The sequence below is a fragment of the Lichenostomus cassidix genome, chromosome 5 (assembly GCF_008360975.1).
Source record: "Lichenostomus cassidix isolate B80296 chromosome 5, HeHo_3.0, whole genome shotgun sequence".
NCBI lineage: Eukaryota > Metazoa > Chordata > Aves > Passeriformes > Meliphagidae > Lichenostomus > Lichenostomus cassidix.
Window position 1 is genome coordinate 27,091,620 of NC_139486.1, and position 21,011 is coordinate 27,112,630.

Consider the following 21,011-nt stretch of genomic DNA (forward strand, 5'->3'; position numbering starts at 1 on the left):
TCACAATGCAAGGCAGCAGTGCTGACCCTTTTTCCCCATAGCTGCAATAAAATGGAGTTTCTCAACTAAGGCTCTGTGTTTGGTGTTTGTGCTGATGGCTTTCCATTGGAATGCCACTGGTGGTGCACTGTGTCACAAGGGACCTCATTCCGGCGGCTTTGGGATGCAGGCGAGTGCTCCTTCCGTGCCCGGTGGAGCTGGAGCGCTGCAGTGCCCGGGTCGGTGCGGCGGGAATGCTGAGCGGTGTCAGCTCAACTCTGCACGGTGTCGGGAGCGGCTCTGCGCTCATCCCCGCCCTACCCAGCCCGTGTCCCATGCCCGCTCCAGAGCTGTATTCTCCCTGGAGCCTGGCTGTTGAGCCCGGATTCTCTGCGGAGTCGGCTGAGGCATGCTAGATGCGGGATCAGTTGCCATGTTCCCCAGCTCCCCTGGCTGGAAGTTCTCTAGCGGCACACAGAGAGCTTGTCTGGGCACTGGAGCTGGTCAGGCAGGTGTGCTGGCAGCAGCTTGTTTTCACACAGCTGGCCCCATTGTCCCACTGCCCGTGCTTGTTCACCTATAACGTGCCTACATCACGCCCGTTCCCCTAAACATCCTGTAACACATTTTGCACTATCATATAAATACCCTACAATATCCCATAATGAGTTTCTTCTTTCCTGAAAAATTTGTAATCATCTTTCTCCCTGAAAGGAACGAGAGGGACATGTCTTTACCAACAAACTGTGAGGCCTCCTGGTACATAAGTCCACATATTGATAGGTGAAAGAAACAATGGGAGGAACCACAAATTCCATAGGAATTCCATTAACTGGCACAGACTGTTGCTCACCCAAGGCTGTGCTCAATCCCTGGACTTAGAACAAAGACAGAAAGACGAAAACAAAAGGGCAGGGGGGTGGGGGATGTACATTAGAAGAGAGTCTGTATTAGGCGATTCGGGAAGTCTGTACCTCTCGAGTACCTCAGCCAACGGGGAAAGAGAGAAGGAAATGCAGGTGGGAAATTAGGATAAAAAGGAGGCTGCGTCCTCTAACACTTTGAGAAACCTCATGGGAAACTGTCCCATGACCTCTCCCTTTATTCAAATAGAGCTACGGGACTCCTCTGTCTCCTTTCTGGACATAAACCTCTGGTGTTTGGGGATTAATTTTCCTGACACCCCTCATCATTTACAAAGTTCCAGTTTAATCTCCAGAGGACAGAATGGTTCCTTCAATGGCCTATCAGAGCCCTGGTCTTTGTCACTGTCTCTTTTATCTCCTGTATCTGGGGTTTACCTACTTCTCCTGTGTGTTGCCCAAGTTTTGCGTCTTAAACAGCTGTTAATCCTTCCAGGGTGTACTTGTGAAAAAAACCAGAAGGATGTCTATGAACAGGGTGAAAAGCAGAGATAGACAATTCTAGATAATAATTTTGTTCCTAAAAAAAAAAAAAAAGAAAAATAATTGTTAACAAATGATGATGTTTTTCCTAAATGAACCTCAGTGTGGTGGGTGTGCCATGACCTCCCTGCTATCCAGAAAAGCTTCTATTCTCCTACATGGATTCAAATGCACATTTTCTAGAAGTGTGGAATATCTCTCTCGTCTGTACCCTATCTGGCTTGCTGACTATTCTAATATATAAAAGGAATTGTCACACTGCCAATGGAAATGATAAGCCTTACTGTTGCCTTTTGAGAGTCTGATTCCAGTCTGCCACATTCTGGATATATCTGTCTCAAGTAATGGTCTACTGAATAAAGTTGTTATTATTCTACTGCCTCCATCTTTTGCAATATATACCACTATTTCTGGTATACGTTACAGAATATATATGTTGTATACAGTTATGTATGCTGTATGATTCCAAATACAGAATATTTCATTTTGGTTCAGCTGTTAAATTCTGTTAGAGTTATGAAAAAATGAAGAATTAACATTTGAATGTATCTGTGTGTACTCTTGGGTTTTATGATTTTTTTTTTAAATTTAATGAGACAGCCTCAAACATTGTTCTATATTTATATAAAACTCCAACAAGCAGTACATCCTCTAAACATTTGAAGGATGGTAAGTGGACTAAAACTCCACATCACACATGGAGATGCTCAGTAGCTCTGTCATAGCTCATGAAATTTTTAGGACCTAACCATGGTGTCAGCATGTTACACTCAATTTACACAGTTATAAGTTATATAATAATAAAATGAACATAGTAACTAATAAAATCCTTTTTCTTTAATTGTTTTTAAAAGAAAAGTATCCAGGTTACCGTAAAATTTATATATATATACATATATAAATATATATAAATATATCTATATATCTATATAGATCTATATATCTTTTGTTCTCACATGACCCTTTGAAAAGTACCAGCTTCCTATTTACCACAAAACACAAGTGTTTTGTTTTCCAAGTTCCCCCATTATATTTTCTGGTTCTTCTTTCAATGTTTGATCTGAAATCACTTCTGACTGTTCTCAGTATCTTTTAAACTCAAGCGTACAACCTCTTGGCAGCAGGAATTTCCTCATAAAACAGCAATTTCAGGCCTCCTGGTCCTGGGCTGCTCTGGTAACAGGTAGGTGTGTGAACAGCAGTGCTTGGGGTGATATTTCTCCTGCTGTGAGACAGTGGGGCTTCACCCCACATTGCTCATCTGCTGCCTGCATTACTGTGTTCATTCTGGCTCAGGAGCTTGATGGGCCTGTATAAGTGCAACAGCACAGTTTAACTCTGCAGCTTTTCAGATGGGACATAAGCAAAATTGCTTGCAATTTCCTCTGCCCCCGCCAAGCTAATAGGTATTCCCTTTTGTGTATCTGGACATTTGTGAGAATGGGGTGGGGGGAAACAACTACATTTATTGAGTGAAAGTGTTTGCACACACTATATCAGTTACCCTTCCTGAAGCTGACAAAGCACTTTAAAATTATGTTTCGACTCTGATGACCAGCTGTAATTTATATATCTCTGGTTTTTTACTTGATAGTTTGTTGAGATTTTTAGGTTCAGTTAAAAAATTTAAGAAGGTATTCCTTTTTTCATTCTGTAAATGTCAGAAAAACTTCTACTTCTCCCAATCCAAGTGAACAAACTCTAGCCTCTAAATACGAATGTGCTCTTTTACTTCAATAGTTCATTTTTTATGTTTGAAAGTTACATTTAAATACCAGCTAATACTTGCCTTGCAGGAGACATTTTGAATAGATCATGGGTGATGCTGATGAAATACTTTTGATTCAGAGATTTATAAAATATTCCAAAATAGAATTGTATCTGGTTTTGCACAGTAAGTAGCTTTAGAGAAAATAATTAGTTGGGAAGATGTTTGATAATCTACTGCCACTTAGTTCTTTGAATGGTGAAACCTTCCAGTATTTCTTAAACCTTTAAAATAGGTTAATGTTTCTTGTTTGAGCATACAAATATGTAACATAATTTGGGAGATAAGTAGCCTTGCTTTTGAAATTCCGAATCCACTTCAGGCAAGAATCTTACAAAGATTAAGTGGAATATAAAACATTTTCTTTGAGTATTTGAATAAATATTTATTTTAAAGGTGGACAAGGGTTGCTCCTTTAAGGGCTGGTATTTTCTGTTTAATTTATTGTGGCAATCTTACCGGCTTTATATAATAAGCAGAAGTGAGAAAATTAAGCTGAAATCTGCTGAACCAAAGTTTTTCAATCAGATAGACTGTAGCCAGCTTATTCGTCCAGTAATAACTAAACAAGAGCAGAACGAAATAGTTAACTTTAAACAATGCAAGAACACTCAGATGAGGGAGCAGTCAGTAGACACAGAAATGTGTCAAAATTCAAATATTGAAATAAATAAAAAATGCATGTTAAAAGATGATTTTAAAAAAAAAATCTAAGGGTTCTGTTCATTGTCTCCTTAGCATGTTACTTCTGCCAAAATCTTATGGAGAGCCCTACTGAAGAGGCAATTAGTACTAGCTTTCCTTTCTTAATAGTCCAGGACTTACTATTCTTTTTTAGCTCTTCAATGAAAATGTTGGAAAGAGACCCAGATTTTGGAAAGCATGGAAGCATTTGGAAACATAGCCCTGAATTGTCATTGAGGGCTGACTGTCATTCAGACTTGACTCGAAATTCCTTTCACCTAATATCCTGTCAATCGTATTTTCTTTTCCTTTTATAATAATGCCCTGAATATAATTTGAGATACAAGGACCAATCTTCACACACTGAAAAGGAATCTGCCCTCACAAAGTGAGTTGTTCCATTTTTAAAAAATACATGTTTTTTTAAGACCTTTGTGTTTAACTGTGACAATCAAGATTTTAATTTTGCCTTCTTAGGCAATGATGAATCATCCTTCAGTGCACCCTGCAAGCATTTTGTTTTCATCAGACCCAGACAAGGCAGAAATACAGGTCCACTCCCACATGAAACCACTGGTGTACCCTGAGGCTGTACGTAATTGTCCTGTGCAGCACAAATACCTCTGAATTACATATGAATGAGGATCCCAGCTCCAAGATCTAGAATGGCCATTGGCAACTTTGTTGATTTGTAACACTTCCATCTCTTTAAGACAGATTTGGATGCTAATATAGGAATTTCACCACAAAAGATTAGTTCTGGAGTCTGACAAAAGAAGAAGAAAAATGGTGATGGCCTCAGTGATTACTCTGCGGATATATTTTACTTAAGTATGTATGTGGTTTGTGTGGCCAGCTTTGGGGGCTGAGGATGGCTTCTGAGAGAAGCTGCCAAAAATTTCCCCATGTCCATCAGAGCCAATGCCAGCTGGCTTCAGGACACACCTGCTGCTGGCCATGGCCGAGTCAATCAGCAATGGCAGTAATGCCTCTGTGATAACATATTGAAGGTGAAAAAATTTATTGTGCAGATGTAACACATCTCTGTGGCCAGAGAAGAGCAGAGTGAGAATACGTGAGAGGAACAACTCTGCAGACACCGAGGTCAGTGGAGAAAGAGGGACAGGAAGTGCCCCAGCTGCCAGAGCTGATTCGCTGTGGTGAAGACTTTGGTGAGTCAGGCTGTGCTCCTGCAGCCCATGGAGGAACACGGAAATGCAGAGACCCATACGGGAGCAGGTGGTTGCCCAAGAGAGGACTGTGAACCCTTGGAAAGCCTGCACTTCAGCAGGCTCCTAGCAGGGACCTGCAGACCCATGGAGGGAGTGTTGCCAATTTTAGGAGCTCTCCAAACACAGACTCTAGTTGAGAAAGGAGACATTGCTTATTCTACGCAGCGTGCAAGGTGGGGGTTTCCACAAATGAAGCACACCAACTATCAAAACCTTTTACTATTTATATATTTTACCAAACAAAGGCATTCATGTTTATTCGCTCTAAATTTCATAGTTCTCTTATTAGTAATCTATTCTATTCTATTCTGTAGCGATTAATGATTCTCTTGCTTCTTTTGCTAATTAGTCTGCGTGCTCAGTCTTTCTCGTCTTTTGAGTCAGTGGGTTTCTTGGGTTGGTGGCTGCAGATTTCCCCCTGCTGGAATTACCTTTTGCCCAGTTGGAGCTGATTCAACACAGTTGCTGAAATAGTTTTATTAGTTCCTTTCTTATCTTGGATATTCTGCCAAATGTCCTTGTGGCCCATAAATTATGCATTCTTTGTGGTTCGCCCTTCTTCCTGAGTTTTGTTTAACCTCACTTGAGGTCTGAGATCATTAGAGCATGTCAAACCCTAAACAAGACCAACAAATAATTTGCCTTTCTAAAACTCAGACATCACTTAGAGCTTGCTTGCCAGCTGCTATCTGTTTCACAGACTAAATCTTTATTGTTGATTATGCTTGAAAGTATACAAGGATCAAACATCAAAGAACATCCATTCTTAAGAAAATTTTTACATTTTCCACATTTTGCAAGAATAATGCAGGATCCCGTTTCATAACCCCTTGTCATTCCCTGTAACTCTGGGCAAAATGTTAACCTTTTCTGTGGCTCTCGAGTTGTCAGCATCAAGGGGATCCCACTCTGACGCAGGTTTCCTGTTAAGACTTGTGACCCTGTGGGGGAGCCACACTGGAGCAGGCTGTTCTTAGGGACTGCACCCTGTGGGAAGGTACCCACATTGGAGCAGTTTGTGAAGAACTGTAGCCTGTGAGAAAGACTAACACTGGAGAAGTTTGTAGAGAACTGTTGCCCATGGGAGGAACCCCGCGTCGGAGCAGGGGAAGGACTCCTCTCCCTGAGCAGTAGCAGGAACTGACTGTAACTCCCATTCCCTGTCTCCCTGGGCCATGGGGGGGAGGATGAGGGGGTAGGAGATAGAACCCTGAGGAAGGAGGGAGGGTGGAGGGAAAATGTTTTTAAGATTTGTTTTATTTTCGTTATCCTTCTCTGCTTTTGATTGATAATAAATTTATTTAATATCCCCAAGTCGAGTCTGTTTTACCTGTGATGGTGTTTAGTTAGTGATCTTTCCCTATCCTTATCTCATCTCATGAACCTTTCATTATATGTTTTCCATCCCCTGTCCTATTGCAAAGGGGAGTGGAATGATAGAGCAGCTTTGATGGATGTCTGACATGAAGCCAGGGTTGACCCAGCACAAGTAAAAAGCAGGAAGGTATCAGGGAGGTCACGATACCTACATTTTGTTTGCTGCAGTTAAGAGTCTGGGGGGGAACAGCCTATGCACTGCTCTTATGAAATTCATGGATAGATATAAGGAAAATACCAGATGAATTAACAGCAGCCAAGGAAGCATCACTCGCTGGTGACAAATGAGTCTGAGTCCTGATTTTTGTCTTTGTCACCAATGACTTATTTTGTATTTACAGAGAAAGGAAATTTGATCTTAAACCTCTGTATTATTTCTTCTCAAGTGCTGAGGTGAGGTTAAACTCTTAGCTCTGAAATAGCTAGACAACCTGACATCTTGACTGTTTTAATGATTATGATATATTCTGCACCTGAATTTAGCTGTGGTACACTTACATAAGCATTCTGTGTTTAATTTACTATCCTCTATGGATTCTTCATCTTGAGGAAGACCTGCTTTGGAAAACAGAAATAATTTAAATTGAGATGTTGTCTCATAAGTGTTACCTCATTGCAGAAATTTAGAGCTGAAATTCCTAGCACAATCCATGATTATCCAGACTTTTCACATTCTGCAAATTGCCCAAGATCTGAAAATGGGCTAGACAAAAGGTTAAAAATAGCAGGTGATTACTTAATTCCTGGAATACATTCTTTTATTGAATGACTATCAAGGGAAAACAGCCTTTATTCTTTCTAAAAGTACAAATAGTTACAAATAAAGAGTTTTATTACAAAATGGATAGTTTTTAAACTAGAAGCATGGAAAATTATTCTTATTAAAAAGTCTATTCAGAAATTTTTTTTCTCTAAAGTATAATTGTAATAGGAGAAAAAGGTTCTAATATGCAGCTATAAGATCACAGTATTAGAACTGTGCACTGGGAATCATCTCTATGTTATAATTTAAGAGGGAAATAGAAAAGTGCCAGTACCTGACATTGGTATTTTTAATACATTAATTGTGTTGCTTACAACACTGCTGCATCGCTTACAATGAAAAATACAGTTACTGTATTTGTTTCAAGTACTACATTTATTTTGTTGATCTACATCTTATTTATTAATACCAAAATATTAATAAGATACTGTAGAGGATGTGATATATCCTAACTGACAGATCTCTTACGAGGCTGCAGTTAGCTCATATGAAGATCTGAAGACACCCTGCATCTCCATTAATTGAAAATTTGGAAAGAACTTTTCCTCTCGTTTTTGTATTGATAAACATGTCTGAGAGATAACTATTCTATGAAATTCTGCCGTTTTTTAACTGTTTAGCTATGGAGTCACTCTCAACTGTCTAGAGAATTATTTAAAGATGCTCTGTTCATCCACAGGTATTGACAAGGACAGCATGTAGGATACTTTGTCCTGGAAGCAGTGTACAGAACACTGAACACAATTCGGGAGAACAAGTGTTAGGAGCTAAGAATTTCTTCAATCCATTGAATTTTCACTAATACTCTTGTCAAAGAGAAGATAGGTTTGAGTGGGATGGGGTTTAGCTGTAGAAATTCTGTGAATCAGCTGTGGTTGATTAAAACCAGCAGAGGGGAAATGAGCTTCTTTATTGACATGTACGGTTGATTCTGCTCTTAGGAGAGCACTGTGCTTGCCAAGTTTACTCCCTCAAAATAATCATTGGCTATTTCACCAGTGAATGCTTTCAACATTCAAATTTTAGCTCTGAAAGCCCAGTTCACTATAATGTTTATCCTTTGCTAAGTGTCACAGATCTTTTTGGCTGTGCAGACTGTGGCTGACAAGGTAGTGTTAATCAGATCAAGCTAGAGTTGAACTCCAATCATCTTGCTTATGGAATGATGTTTATTCATACCAGTAGTTGATATTTTCCTCATAGTTGTGGACCAGTTCAAAATTTATTGTTAACTTTCCACATTATTAATTGGGAGGTGTTATGTATTTGATTTTACATAGACTAGAACAGTGACATTTTTGTTGCCCTGTCTTAGAAACTCTGGAGATGAATGCTGGGTCTCCTTCCTGGGGTCCACTATATTGCTTGAATTTACAAGTATTGTTGTAAAAACAGGAATAAAAATTAGCCTTTTTGGATGTCCACATTTCCCCAAAGCCCCAAAACTTCACAATGTTAAAATCACTTTTCTCTATCGTTCCTTTGATTCTGATCATTATGGACTTAATTTTTCTTTGAATGACTCTGAATAAACATGCGTCTTTTCACATCTCAGACTTCTCTGGCAGACTTACATATTAGTAGTTATATAAACAAGATTATCCAAAATTACTTCACCTGGATTAAAAGCTTCTGAAAATTTTTTGAAAAATGTCAGTTTGAAAAATTACAGTTATTGCCCTGGAGACTTGACCTGTTGTACATTTGTTTGTTTTTATTTTGGTTTTCTGTCTGTGTGTGTTTTGTTTGTTTGTGTTTTTTTTTTTGTTTAATTTTTATGGAATAAGGTAGTTCATCAGGGAGTTACAGTGTAAATTTCTTTATGACATACTGCCACTTTGATTAAACTGTACCCTGTGGCGGCTGAGTAAGCAGAGCGTGTTCTGAAGTCTGATTCTTTATATTGTCTCAGTGGGCTGAAAATGCGCTAAGGTGATAGTTGCAGAGGATATGCCTCCATCCTCTATGTTATGAAAAGGAAAAATACCATTTCATTCCATTTCATTCCATTTCATTCCATTTAATTTCATACAGAGTACCACTCACCAGTTTTTTGGTAATCTGAGGCAAAGACATCCAAGGAATAATATTGCCTCCCTTATCCTGGTTCTCTGGGGGACAGCCCTGTGGCTGGGGAAGCTGAGGTTCTTGTCCATATTCTGCTGCTGGCCAAAATTGTCTCATTTCCCTCTGTCTCAGCTTCCCAAACTATAGTGTAAGAAAAATGATGTTGACTTTCTTTGCAGAATATTTTGAGCACTGTTCTTGCAAGAGATGTGGGCTGATTTTCTCGATTGTTGTTATCTGTTGTTGACTTGTAACAAATTAAAATGAAAGTTTGGAATTGAGTTAGCTACTGAAGCAGTTGCAAGTGAAAATTACAGAAAATTACCACTAGATGGAGTCAATGATTTTCTAAATTATTCTTCATAGCTCAATGTAATAGAGTTGCAAAATGATTATGATCACTGAGTTAAGTGGAATATGATAATTTAAGTAGCTCACCTGTATCCTGTTATAATTGCATTATCTGTTCTTTGAACTTTACAATTCTATGATTTTTCACTTCATCTAAAAAGATTTTTTACAATTTGATGATGAATAACAATATCTTAATAGAATTCTTTATCAAACTTACAACATCCTGTATCAGTGCTCACTTTCCTTATTCATGTCTGTAAGTTGTTCTTATGATTCTCTTCAATCCTGTCATTTCACAGGGTAAGTTCAATTCTAGTGGTTTCATCCTTTCTATTAGCTAGAAATTGATAAGTAGGGTGAATTGCCAGACATAATTTTTAGTTCGTGTTTAACTGAAAGGACTGTTATACATTGTTCTGCAAAGCAGCTTGGATGTCATCATCATGAAATCCCTGTTGTTCGGAGCAAGCTGTGCTAAATTTACAAGCACAAAGATTACTCTGTTAGGATTTAAAAACTTCACCATAGACCAGGATTGTTGTAATATTTTTTCCATGTTCCATAACTTAGTATAGTATAGTTTCCTTATCTGAAGATAGTTAGCCAGTCAAAAATGTAATTCATTTTTTTTCTGTAAAATAAAACTTGTTTTCTCTAAAGAGTTGTCCAGATGTGCCAACTTTCTTCCAATGGACCTTTACTAATGTGTTATTGCTGAAATTATGCAGGATACACAACCATTCTTGACTTCATTTTCTGATCATTTTATCCTGCACTCAGACCCATTGTGGTTGTCTCTTCTACAGAATGAGAAAAGAAGATTTATTTCCCTTCAACATTGGACTACTAGTAACAGGCAGATTTTTAGTAATTTGTTGAAGAAACCACTGAATTTCTTGCAAAACAAATATATGACAGTACTTAAAAGGAACTCTTTTACCTTTTAGAGAATATGATCATTAGTTCAGAACTCTTTTACCAGCACTGAATCTCACCTAATATAGCTTAACTCATTTTGTTTCTTCTGATAGTAACAAGGAAAAGAGTAATAAAAATAAAAATCTCATCTTACAATTAATGTTTCATTTACTTGGCAAATTAGTTAATGCCTTCAGTATTTTACTTTTACCCAACTTCCAAGAATATTAATTTTTATTAATAAAGGAAATATGATACCAAAAAGAGAAGATTAAAATTTTCTATGTGTATAATACATAGCGAAAAACCCACACAAACAGAAAGATATGTGTTATTTAAATACTACAGGAAAAATGATGAGAAAAGTGTAATTTTAAAATCTATTGCTGGCTGTAAAAAAAATCAAAATTATTAGTACTTAAAGAAAGCAGATATCTTGTATATTTTTAAAAAAATTATCCTCATCACAAACTGATATTGAAAAGAAATGAAGAGATTTATGTGAATCCCTTACTTGCTTGCTTTTCAGTATCTTGTGTTTAGTGAAAAACATAGAACTAGTGAGGAAGAAAAGAAAAACAGATTTGTTTGATCCAAAACCTGTGCTTTGTTATATTTCTAAAATACGAGCCCTATTATACCTGTACAGTATTATTGTAGAAATCAAATAGTCATATTCAAACCTCTCTATAGGTAGCTTTTTCTACTCATGTTGCTAAAAACCAGACTGAGAATTTTTCTAAATTCTGCTAATTATTTTTCATAGAATCATAGGCCATCCTGAGCTGGAGAGGTCCTACAAGGACCATCGAGTCCAACTTCTGGCCCTGCACAGGACACCCCAAGAGTCATACCATATACCTGAGACTATTGTCCAAGCACGTCTTGAACTCGGTCAGGCTGGTGCTGTGCCCACTTCCCTGGGGAGCCTGTTCACTGCCCAACCACCCTCTGGGTGAAAAACCTTTTGCTAATATCCAACCTAAACGTCCCCTGACACAACTTCAGGCCATTCCCTTGGGTCCTGTCACTGTCAGCACTGAGAAAAGATCAGTGCCTGTCCTCCTCTTCCCCTCACAGGGAGTTGTAGGTTGCAATGTGTTCTCCCCTCAGTCTCCTCGAGGCTGACCAGACCAAGTGACCTCAGTCGCTCCTCACACAGCTTCCCCTCAAGGCCCTTCACCATCTTCATTACCCTCCTTTGGATGCTCTCTAACACCTTTCCATCCTTCTTACATTGCAGTGCTCAAAGCTGCCCCCGGCACTGGAGGTCAGGCTACCCCAGTGCAGAGCAGAGCAGGATAATCCCCTCCCTTGCCCAGCTGGCAATGCTGTGCCTGATGCACTCCGGGACAGCGTTGGCCCTCCCGTCTGCCAGGACACTGCTGACTCAGTTTCATTTTTGGTTAACTATTGTTGAAAGCATAATTATTTTGCAGACTAAATTAATGTTCTTTTAATCAATTACTGCTGCAGAGCTTTAGGTTTAAAAGTACAAAGTACAATTACTTTCATACAATGTAGCTAAACTTTAATAGTTTGTGGTATCTTTTCACATCTAAACAAGTAAATGGGTTTATAAAACTGTGTTGAGTAAAGGTGACACTAACAAATGAAATGGATCACACTATATAAGATTAATTTTGTAAAGTTTACAAAGATTATTTTTAAACCATATGTAGGCTCAGAGTCAGCTATATTGTGCATCTGATGATATAGTCACCTCTTGGAATAATTTGTTTCATTATCCAATCAATTTCAGAATTATACTGTATGAATTTGACATGTTTGTTTTATGCATTCATAGCTGCTATCAAGAACTTTAATGGCTTACTACCCCCCTCCTATGAATAAAGCTTTTTCTTTTGTAAAGCTGGAAGGATGTGGCAGAATAGAAGCAATAAGAGTTTTTACACCTCCTCTTGTCAGTCTGAATGATTCACTAGTCATGGTAGGCTCTATGCTCTATATCAATACAATTAAATAATCAGTACCTGTAAGTTAAATCACTTCTCACACCCACTAGTAAAAATATGACAATAAAGCTATTCCCACTGTAGTTTTTTTCTTTTAATTGAAAGTACTTGCCTAGTTTAGAGACTACTGCTACAAGACATAAAAAGATACCTAAAACTTCTTCTCTGCAGCTAATAAGTTAAACAGAAGAAAAGATACATTTCTGTAGAAGTGCAGTATGTAATTTTTACAGGGACAAGACACTGAGAGATGGTAAAGTATCTTTTGTTTATTTAATTGTAGGCCCTGTAAATGTCATTAGGATTCTAGACAAGCGGTATTTTGGACTTGAGAATTAACTGTGTGATGCAGTAGTTATAAAATGAACAGATAAAGCATTTTTTTAACAAAAGTGAAATATTAGTTTAAAACTTAAACTCATTCAGGAGGAAGAAGGTGCTTATTTTTACTGTGAGTTGCCTGGCTAAATCTTCTAATAGTCTGCATTGAGTCTTGACAGCTCAAAAGCTCTGCTAAATCTGTATAAAACCTATATTAGATTTGCTTTAGAAACACAGGGACCAGTGAAAGTTTTTTTTTTTCTGAAATGAAGTTGTTAGTAATGTGTTTGCTATAATATATAAAAGTAAATATAATTAATAAGAGTTAGTGTCTCTGAACTTGTGACTTTCTCAATCTACTCTCAACTATATTCAGGTGCCATGAAAAGTCCAGCTCACTGTCTTTTTAATTTGATCTTTAACAGTGTCTTAAATTTGATCTTAACAGTGTCTTTAATTTGATCTCTAACAGTGTCTTAAAGAAATAGTGATAAAAAAATAAGGTTAATTTCTATGGGTTTATGTTTTGCTCTAGTGGTGGCGCTGGTGGCTCCAGCCTTGGGCTGACTACCAGTAAAAGATAACTTCTACCTTTTGTTGTGTTTGAGTAGTGAGTACCTAAATAATGTAGTTGAGCCCTTTTGGCACCATCAGCACTGGTTGATGAAATAAAGCATTTCAGGGAAGCTGTAAGTATGAAATTTAGATGCTCAGTCCAGACAGGTAATACAATTGAGCATTAGTATTTTGACACCTCCTGTGGCATTCCACACACATGAAAGGTGATTATATATATATTATACATTGTCTTTTGGTAACTTACATTGTTGTTTTAATGGAGGGAGAGTAGTAAAAACTTTGAAGTTATGCAACTGGACATAAGTGAGGAAAGGATAGCAGAGGAAGAATTTCAAGATTTTTTTGTAGTAATGTTTCATTTTGCCTTGTAAACTCTTTTATATAACCCTGTCACCCCAGGAGCTTTTTAGTTTGAGAAAATATTGAAAGTTTCCTTTAGGGAAAATATTAAGTTTTGGCTTTTTAGACTTTCTGTCACTTTGCCACTTTTAGACTGAGCATAAATGGGTAATTAAAAAGCAAAAGAGTTTCTGTCTCATTTTGCAGTTTCTCAAACAGGGAAAGTATTATATGAAGAAGTTACAGAGCACAGAAAAAAATCTATACATCTTGATAGACACATTTTGGTGGCTTGCAGTGAAATGGACTGCAGACTTCATGTACTGAAATCTGAAAATAAACATAATTTGGCATTTATCCATGAAATTTAAGGAAGTTACCTTTATTTTATAGTATAATGCAATGCCTTTTTAAAATGCACAATATGTCTTCATTGTTAATAGAGTCATAGGACGGGAGCATGGCAAAACTGGAGGTTTTTGGGACAGACAGCATTGCTAATATTGATGCATTATAGGATGTACTTGGCTGCAGGACCTTATTTTTTTGGATGGGCATGTAGAACAAAAGCAGAATTTTGTGCTAATGTTAAAGCTGGCACTTTCATTACAGAGTTCACAGCTACTGTTAAGTGAATAGGGCAGAGTTTACATACCTGATAGATTACTGCTGGAGGATGTCTGCAGAGTAGCCGGAGAGTGCAGCATAGGTTACTCCAAGGCTGCAGAGCCCCTCCTGCCCTGCCCCCTCACATTTTCTGAAGCACAATTCTGTTACGTGTCTTTTAGTGCAATAGAGGAGCCAACCAGCCTGCATCCATGATGCTTTCTAAGACTCTTCTAGGGACCAAGCCATTCACATGTATGCTGAAAGTCTTCAACGTGCCCTGAGTCCATCCCAAGCCCTTCAGATCCTGCAAATACAGGTATGCTGAAATGGCTTTGTCCCTCTATAAATGGATGCATGATATTGTTCTGCAGTAGAGTTCAGTGCAGGGATGGTAGAAAGGAACAGAGAAGAGGAGAATGCTGAGAGTTTTTGTTCATGTCTATCGGAAAAGATACCTAGTGGTATTTCAGAGTTCTCTCAGCTGAGTTTATCAGCTGTGCTTCCAGACTGGCAGGGAGATTCACAGGTGTTTTATGTCTTCTACTGTGACTGACCATAAAAATTAGGATAAAAGGTCTTGTGACAAGAAGACTCATGACAAAGTGAGGGATGGCCTGGGGTGCCACAGAGAAGGCTGATTCCCACAGCTGAAAGCTGTGTCTGACTTTCTCTTTTTTCATCAGTTCTTTTTTTTTTTTTGGTGTGTGTGGAGAAAAGTGCTTTTTCCAAAATTGGTACTGATGGTAGACTACCCTTTGACACCCTCTGGAAGAAGTCAGGAAAGAGAAATCTGCCCAGTTCATCAACTATTACCTTGCAAAATGTCTTAACAGGTACAAATTGTACTTGAAATATGTTCAATTAACCATGACTAATAAAGTCTTTGTGGTTGGGTAGGATGTTAGATATGAGAGATTGTTAAAACAGGTTATGTGGAAATGGTGGCAAAATGTGCTGAAGCAGAGGCTGCAGAGGTTTGGGGCAGGGGGCAGAGGCTGTGGGACGTACGGCTAGCAGGTATTTGCATTCAGGCCATGCAAATACAAGGGTGACAGGCCTGCCTCAAGGCTGAGCATACATTGTGCTTTGGTTTGTGACAATGCTGAGTTCTGCATCGATGCTGTGCATCCCCCTGACAGGTATGCTACAGCTGTGGCAGCATGGGTGGTCCAGGGAACCAGTCCTAAAAACATGGAACATAATGGACTATAATTGGTGAGCTTTGTGAGTGCTGGGTAAATGGCAGCGAGTATCTGTTTTCTTTACATAGGTAGATGACTATAATGTCCCATTTCCCAGAGTAGCTTGAATTGAACTTTGGCCTTGGGACAGTTTTTTTGAACATTTGTCGTGATTTTTCCAGCATTAGCACAAGCAGCACTTGCATCAGAATGTGACTCATATCAATAATTAGATCCTTAGTCACACAGCTTAGTGAATACTCTGCTTATAATATTTAAGTCAACTGTTTCCTTTCTGAGACAGAAAGAGTACTTTGAAGAGTTCTGCTATGTGAATTCTGATTCTTTTTTGTAGGTACTTGAAGTAATTCCTCCACTGTATTTATATATCACTATTTTTCCTGATGATTGTCAAACTCAAGGAATGTCCTTATACATGTGAGACATATTTTGTATGTATCTCTTTGTCTTTTTATTTAACTGAACTGTTTATTCAACAGTTAATGTAAACAGAAGGCTATAAATGAAGTTTTTAGCTGGAGTGCTGATTGATGAGTTTTCCAAGAGAAAGACATCAATGGGATTATATATGTTTTTAAGATGCACAACACTGGTGATATTTATGAACACATGGTAGGTGTGCATAAATCAGTATGTTTGTGGCATTTTATTGAAGAATCTGAGGTGGGTTGTCATGGAGATTAAAAGCTTCAAAATGCTATTCATTGGTATTAGTTTGCTGGGCATAGGGGTATTCATTCTGCTACCCTGAAACTTTCGTTGTAAAAAGAGCTACATTTCTATCTGTATTGCAAAGGCTATTCTAGGAATGTAAGTAAATAAAGATGCAATGAGCATATTAAACTTAAAGAAAATAAACTGTTTTCTATTTTTGATCAACATCACAATTTTTGTTTTGAAGCCATTGAGAAGGTTGTCTTTTTCTGTGCAGTGTTTCAGGCTATTTATAAGATAGCAGAAAATTGTCAACTTCTCTGAATCCCCATACCACCCATCAAGAAAAAAAATAAAGTCCTGGTCACTGGTAAATGAAAATATTTTCTTCAGATGGAAATGTTATAGAAAGTAAAAGCATCAAATATGTTTTCCTGGTATTTGCTTTTACAGTAGTATACACTTTATATGAAAAGCTAGAAAATTTCTGGTGCTTTTTCCTTAAGTAATTAGAAAAAAACACTTACAGACCAGTTAACCTTGTTAAAAGCAATGTTGTTTTCTGCATGAGGTCATTGATGTGTTGCCATTAGTATGGCTGTTTTTTTAACAAATAAATCAATGAAAATGCTGCAACAAATGCTGCATGCATACACAACATCACACACACTCAGAATGAGTAATACAGTTTTCATAACAGACTTGAAGTGATGATTATTAACTAGAATTATATATATTTATATTTAAACTGACACTACAGAATTCTTTTGAGTCTTGACAGATCTGTGGAATATTTAAATGGAGTAATTGTAGTTACCAGACCTCCTGGGATTAACCTGCTGGAAAGAAAGTGACATTTTGCAAAGAGAAAAAGTGAATTTATAATGTGGAGAAAAAGCTATAAACGAGGTTATGGTATGCCTGTTTATAACCATTCAGGAGGAAAATATGTTTATATGGAGTCACTAATACACTGTAGGGATATACTTCACTTACACTTAATTAAGTGTAACAAAGAGGGGCTCTGCATATATCTTATTAGGTTCTATGTTTCCTGAAATAGAATAAGCCATGCTAAAAGGAAAATATCAGTTATTTTATTTTTGGTGCATTCGTGTTTAGGAATTGATTCTCTGCTATATGTATTTGCACCAGGAATAACTTTACTAAATTCACATTCTCTATGGTAATGAAGAGAGAACCCATCCAAAAGAGAATAATACAACCTCTCCCGCTGTAGAACAAACTACTTTGGATTAATCACACTCTTTCACTTATGAGAAGGACCTATTTGGTCAGGCATATTCAGATTTTCAATTAGAGTAGTTTTTTTCAACGGTAAACAATTCCTGCTGAGCTTTCCTGAGCTGAATAGCATCACAGAATCACAACATAATTTAGGTTGGAAGAGAACTTTTGAGGTCATCTGTCTCCACTTAAAGCAAGATCAGCTTAACTAGGTTACTCAGTACCTGGCCTGATTGTGTTTTGAGTGGTGGTGATGCCACAACTTCTCTGGGAAACCTGTTCCACTGTTTGACTAAGATGAAAATATTTTCCCTACAATCTAGCTGTAATTTCCCATGCTGCAGTTCATGCTCACCAGCTCTCACACTATAATCATGCCCCCTAGAAGGACTTCGGCTCTGCTCTTCCAGACCCTCCTAGTAAGGAGTTGATGGCAGCATGAAGATCACTAAGATATCTCCTTCGCTTATTCTTCTCGCTAGTGAACAAACCCACTTCTTTCAGCCCCTTCTTGCACACTGTGTGGCCTGATGGAATTGCTCTGTAGCAGAGTTCAGTGCAGGGATGGTAGAAGGGAACAGAGAAGAGGAGATGGCTGGCTGGAATTCACCGCCAATGCCCATGGAGATGGGTGGTTGCTAAGAGCAGAAGTGGAAACATTTAGTATTAAGGAGGTGGTTTCAGAAGAAGGAAGTGAATAAGTATGAGAGCTCAACTGTTCTCTCAGGACCTTGTGGAGACCTTAATGTCAAGTATTTGTCCAATGCAACAAATAAGGTCATCTATGAGCTGGCAAGGAAAACTAAGCCATGAGAACTTATGAAATTGCAGTTTGAGAGAAACCTGTCATTGATGGCTATTGAAGTGCCTTTAACTGATAATCTACCTATGTACTTTGATATTGCCTAGAGCATAAATAAAAGTGGGGCATGGTGGGTGACAACTATATCTTCTTACATTATAGAATTTTCATTTAATAATGTTTTTACATTATATAATAAATACCATATAAAAATTAATTTAACATATTTATCATATTTTGTCACCATCCTTTTATCAGTCAGGACACTAGGAGTAATTTTCTTCTCTCTAAATCTCCAGACTAATAAATTGATAATACCAAGATGAGGTGAAACTCACACAAGACCTTCCTTGACTGTTACATGCCATTTAGCAGCTAAAACCTGAAGTTCCTACCGTTGCTTTTTCTGCAACTATGGTTATTAGTTAATCTCAACTGCTATTAGTAGGAAAAAAAATGCTGTCACTAGTCTCTTTTTAGCAGCAAAATGATCTTTTTTTTTCCACAGTACAATCATTCAGCCTTTACTGAAAGCTACACTGAAAGCTAATGTCCAGAAATAGTACCTGCTACTATGCTCTTTAGTCTCTTTCTCCCCTTGACCAGGCAGCAAAAGAGGATTTAAGAAAAATACATCTACAATAATAATTGCTGTAATGGACTGTGCAACTTGTTAAATAAATACAAGCATTTCCTTGCAAGACTTTTGACCAAGTATTACTTGATGGTAACAACAACCAATTCCAATTACTGAATGATTACCCCTTCCTTGAGAAGTAACCATGGTAAACGAAGAGTAAATAAATGAAAAAAACCAAACTCCACAAACATGCAAAGTTTCCTTTAAAATATTTTACTCTGTTCTTACACTGTCTTGTGTCTTCATCAGAGTAGTGTTACCATCTTATAGTTGTGCATTAAGCTAAGTGTATAATGAATGGCTCATTCCGTTTCTTAGCTTCTCCTCAGGGGGAGAATTAAATGTGCACTCTTACTCCTGTTTTGGTGGAGTTTTATTTTTTAATTTTTTAGAAGATTTTTGCAGAAGGTGCCTGAATTGCAGAAAGTTGTCAAAATGAAGGACTCGGGGGACAGAAAATTATAGAGCAGAACACTATTATGTATCCTAGTAACTATTCTTTTAATCCTGTCTCAGCCTATACAGCCACAGAGGCGCAGAAGGAGGAATAAAGGCCTGTTTCCCTTATTTCTCAAATCTGCATGTGATTCTGCAAAGCCAGGCAAGCATTGAAAGGCTGAACTGCTGGGAGCTCGGCTGGACAGAGGCATCTTCTTGGTGTGTGGAGGAAGGTAGGTAGTGTCACCTCAAGCTGTTCTAGAGGTTCTCTTTTCAGGAGCTACATGCAGCAAGGAAAACCCATTTTGGAAAGGGGCCTGGACATAAGTCTTTGCTATCCAAGGGATAAGTACTACCTACCAAAAGAGAGGTGACAGGTGTGTTTCTGAGTTCCTCTGCTTTGAGGCCACTTTGCACAGATATTAATTCTTCATTTGAGATGAGAAGCTGGACAGGTATGGGAGTCAAAGGGCTGAAGTCTGTATAGAGTTCTGCAAAATGTCTGCATGCCCAGCACCTATATAGTAGAGAAGTTTTAACAAGATTTCTGTCTTTTTCTGTATTTTTGTCTTTTTGATTGTCACTGTGAAGGAAAGGAAATACTGTAGTCAAACTGTGTAGAATCTTCAAATAAAACTTAATAAATGTCTTATTTTCCCCACCTTGTTCTCTCTTGTTTTGCTGAATATTGGGTGAATAAAATACAAGTGAGAGAGAGGAATATTTTCCTAATATGAAAGAGAGAATTACAAAATGAGCATTCAACTTGAAGAGAATGTCAGGGAACAACAGTACCTTATACTGCACTCTGAAAAATTGTAAAAAGTACAAAGGTTCATAACATATTGTAAAGAAAATTCTTTAGAACTTGCTCTGTTATCTTGGAGGTAACAGACACACCATATGCTGTGTCTGGCAGTTGCTATGGCAACTACTTTTAAAATTTAAGCATGGGGAAATTATTGCCTAAAATCTCCACGACTTGGGGCCAAATCTTGCTTGATGCTGAACACCAAGGGACAGTAAAAATATGTATAAATGAAATATTAAAATATTTTTCTTGTTAGCTTCTGAAATTTAATCTTGAAATACTTCAATACAAAAGGAGATTGCAAACCTTGGATGCCTGAGGACATTGACAAAGAGAAGAATGGGATGATTGCAATATCTTACATTTAATACTGTGCAAACTGTTTGCAATTAAAAATAGGAAAAACCTATTTGTTTGCTGAGGCATTTTACATAAAAATTATATTTGTATGAGAGTAATCTGTTTGTCACTGTTTTATGTGTTTGAGAATTCTTGCTTAGAAATCAAAGAACAGTGAAATTTTTGAAGGAAATAGATGGGAAGAGCGTAGATCTAATTAAAATGTTAGTACTTATTAAAACTTAGTGAATGCAGATTTGTTTCCTTGGAAAAATAGTTTCAAACTTTGAATAACGCTGACACTATCCCACCAGCTGCTTGCATAATGCAATTCTAATGCAAAAGAGGCTTAAAATATCAAATAAGGATGCTTCTACAGAAAGAGCAGTACAAATCGTATTAAGCAGATATTATTGTTCTTCACCTAAAATGGTCTGTTAGACCATGGTACAATGAATGCTGTTATAAGCAAGTTCAGCACTTCAGGAAGTGGATTTCTGTGATC